This window comes from Gorilla gorilla, chromosome 6 (genome assembly GCF_029281585.2).
Source record: "Gorilla gorilla gorilla isolate KB3781 chromosome 6, NHGRI_mGorGor1-v2.1_pri, whole genome shotgun sequence".
NCBI classification, from domain to species: domain Eukaryota; kingdom Metazoa; phylum Chordata; class Mammalia; order Primates; family Hominidae; genus Gorilla; species Gorilla gorilla.
The window spans coordinates 169,054,835-169,058,243 of NC_073230.2; the positions used below are offsets into that span (position 1 = coordinate 169,054,835).

At 38.3% G+C, this 3,409-nt stretch overlaps 1 non-coding gene across 1 annotated transcript; it reads right to left on the reverse strand.

Moving 5' to 3' along the window:
• Positions 1–2,772: 2,772 nt before the first annotated feature.
• On the reverse strand, positions 2,773–2,879 carry LOC129523953 (U6 spliceosomal RNA). Its single transcript, XR_008667583.1, has one exon. It is a non-coding gene; the product is annotated as a U6 spliceosomal RNA (small nuclear RNA).
• Positions 2,880–3,409: the final 530 nt, after the last annotated feature.

A 3,409-nucleotide genomic window follows, 5' to 3' on the forward strand; every position in this document is an offset into this window, starting at 1 on the left:
TCTTTATAGCAGCATGATTTATAGTCCTTTGGGTATATACCCAGTAATGGGATGGCTGGGTCAAATGGTTTTTCTAGTTTTAGATCCCTGAGGAATCGCCACACCAACTTCCACAATGGTTGAACTAGTTTACATTCCCACCAACAGTGTAGAAGTGTTCCTATTTCTCCACATCCTCTCCAGCACCTGTTGTTTCCTGACTTTTTAATGATCGCCATTCTAACTGGTGTGAGATGGTGTCTCATTGTGGTTTTGATTTGCATTTCTCTGATGGCCAGTGATGATGAGCATTTTTTCATGTGTCTGTTGGCTGCATAAATGTCTTCTTTTCAGAAGTGTCTGTTCATATCCTTTGCTGACTTGTTGATGGGGTTTTTTTTTCTTGTAAATTTGTTTGAGTTCTTTGTAGATTCTGGATATTAGCACTTTGTCAGATGGGTAGATTGTAAAAATTTTATCCCATTCTGTAGGTTGCCTGTTCACTCTGATGATAGTTTCTTTTGCTGTGCAGAAGCTCTTTAGTTTAATTAGATCCTATTTGTCAATTGTGGCTTTTGTTGCCATTGCTTTTGGTGTTTTAGGCATGTAGTCCTTGCCTATGCCTATGTCCTGAATGGTACTGCCTAGGTTTTCTACTAGGGTTTTTATGGTTTTAGGTCTAACATTTAAGTCTTTAATCCATCTTGAATTAATTTTTGTATAAGGTGTAAGGAAGGGATCCAGTTTCAGCTTTCTACATAAGGCTAGCCAGTTTTCCCAGCACTATTTGTTGAATAGGGAATCCTTTTCCCATTTCTTGTTTTTGTCAGGTTTGTCAAAGATCAGATAGTTGTAGATGTGTGGTATTATTTCTGAGGGCTCTGTTCTGTTCCATTGGTTTATATCTCTGTTTTGGTACCGGTACCATGCTGTTTTGGTTACTGTAGCCTTGTAGTGTAGTTTGAAGTCAGGTAGTGGGATGCATCCAGCTTTGTTCTTCTGGCTTAGGATTGACTTGGCAATGCGGGCTCTTTTTTGGTTCCATATAAAATTTAAAGTAGTTTTTTCCAAGTCTGTGAAGAAAATCATTGGTAGCTTGGTGGGGATGGCATTGAATCTATAAATTACCTTGGGCAGTATGGCCATTTTCATAATGTTGATTCTTCCTATCCATGAGCATGGAATGTTCTTCCATTTCTTTGTATCCTCTTTTATTTCATTGAGCAGTGGTTTGTAGTTCTTCTTGAAGAGGCCTTTCACATCCCTTGTAAGTTGGATTCCTAGGTATTTTATTTTCTTTGAAGCAATTGTGAATGGGAGTTCACTCATGATTTGGCTCTCTGTTTGTCTGTTACTGGTGTATAAGAATGCTTGTGATTTTTGCACATTGATTTTGTATCCTGAGACTTTGCTGAAGTTGCTTATCAGCTTAAGGAGATTTTGGGTTGAGACGATGGGGTTTTCTAGATATACAATCATGTCATCTGCAAACAGGGACAATTTGACTTCCTCTTTTCCTAATTGAATACCTTTTATTTCTTTCTCCTGCCTGATTGCCCTGGCCAGAACTATGTTGACTAGGAGTGGTGAGAGAGGGCATCCCTGTCTTGTGCCAGTTTTCAAAGGGAATGCTTCCAGTTTTTACCCATTCAGTATGATGTTGGCTGTGGGTTTGTCATAGATAGCTCTTATTATTTTGAGATACGTCCCATCAATACCTAATTTATTGAGCGTTTTTAGCATGAAGTGCTGTTGAATTTTGTCAAAGGCCTTTTCTGCATTTATTGAGATAATCATGTGGTTTTTGTCTTTGGTTCTGTTTATATGCTGGATTTTGCTGGACATATTGGTTGACACTGTTTTCTTTGAGTCTTTTGAATATGTTGTTCTACTGCCTTTTGGCCTTTATTGATTCTGATGGAAACTCAGCTGTTAAATATGTTGTTGTTCTTCTGTACATGGGAGTTATTTTTCTCTTACTGCATTCAAGATTTTTAAATTGTCTTTGGCTTTTAGCAATTTAACTATGATGTGCAAATCTCTTTGTGTTTTTCTTACCTAGGTTTGTGGCGCTTCTTGAACCTGCTGATTAATGTTTTTCAGCATAGTTGGGAGGTTTTCAGGGCATTATTTCTTCAAAAAAAATTTTTTTAACCTTTTTTCTGCTCTCCTCCCCTTCAGGACTCTTATTATATGTATGTTTGTGTGCTTGATGTTGTCCCAGAGGTCTCTGAGGCTCTGATCATTTTTCTCCAGCCTTTTTTTTCTGTGTTCTTCAGAAAGGATAATTTTTCTTTCTTTCGTTCTTTCTTTTTTTTGAGGTAGAGTTTTGCTCTTGTCGCCCACAATGCAGTGGCACTATCTTGGCTCACTGCAACCTCTGCCTCTTGTGTTCAAGTGATTCTCCTGCCTCAGCCTCCCAAGTAGCTGGGATTACAGGCACCCGCCATCATGCCCGACTAACTTTTGTATTTTTAGTAGAGGTGGGGTTTCATCATTGTTGGCCAGGCTGGTCTCGAACTCCTGACCTCAGGTGATCCACCTGCCTCGGCCTCCCAAAGTGCAGGGATTACAGGTGTGAACCACCTCGCCTGGCTGCAGAAAGGATAATTTCTACTCATCTATCTATGTCTATAGATGTGAGATGATAGAAGGAAATAATCAGTAAGTTCAGACTCTTGCTGTTCTTATATGACATTTGGGTAGATTTCATGAATAGACCCTTTTAGTTTATTATTTGCTTTTGGTTGATTTCCAGTCCTAAAACGCTTGTTTAAACAATTTTATACTTTTTTAAAAATGAAATGCTTCATGAATTTGCGTGTCATCCTTGTGCAGGGGCCATGCTAATCTTCTCTGTATCATTCCAATTTTAGTTCACGTGCTGCTGAAGTGAGCAAAACAACTTTATACTTTTATATTTGTTTTGGCGGGGAGAGGATTTGTCCACCTTTTTAGGCTGCTCTAACTTGAAGTATCATCTCTGGTATGTTTATAGTTTTTTTTAATGTTTACATTTTGGAGTTTTAATTTTGTTCATTCAGTAGCTTGAGATAGGGATCTAACTTTGTTTTTCTTCCAAATGAATAGATAATTTACCAAACAACTTCTGGCTGACTGACTGCATCCCCAGCTTCAGTCTGTTTGTGTATATAATTTTTGGTTGAGACTAATGTTTGAGCATGTGTGTGTATGTTGGTGCAGCTGTGGAAGAAAATGAATGGCACGTAGGTCCTCAAAATAAAATGAATCACCTCGAAATGTTAAGATAAAATGGAAGCATCTGTATGCAATGGGTGAGATTAATCTGTGGAAGACATCTCAGAGATGACCAGTGTTTAGACTGTTATTTGTGATGCTGTTGTGTCTGACTTTGAGCCATTCATGACTCTACATACTTGTTTTTTTTACATCCTGTCTACATCTTTTC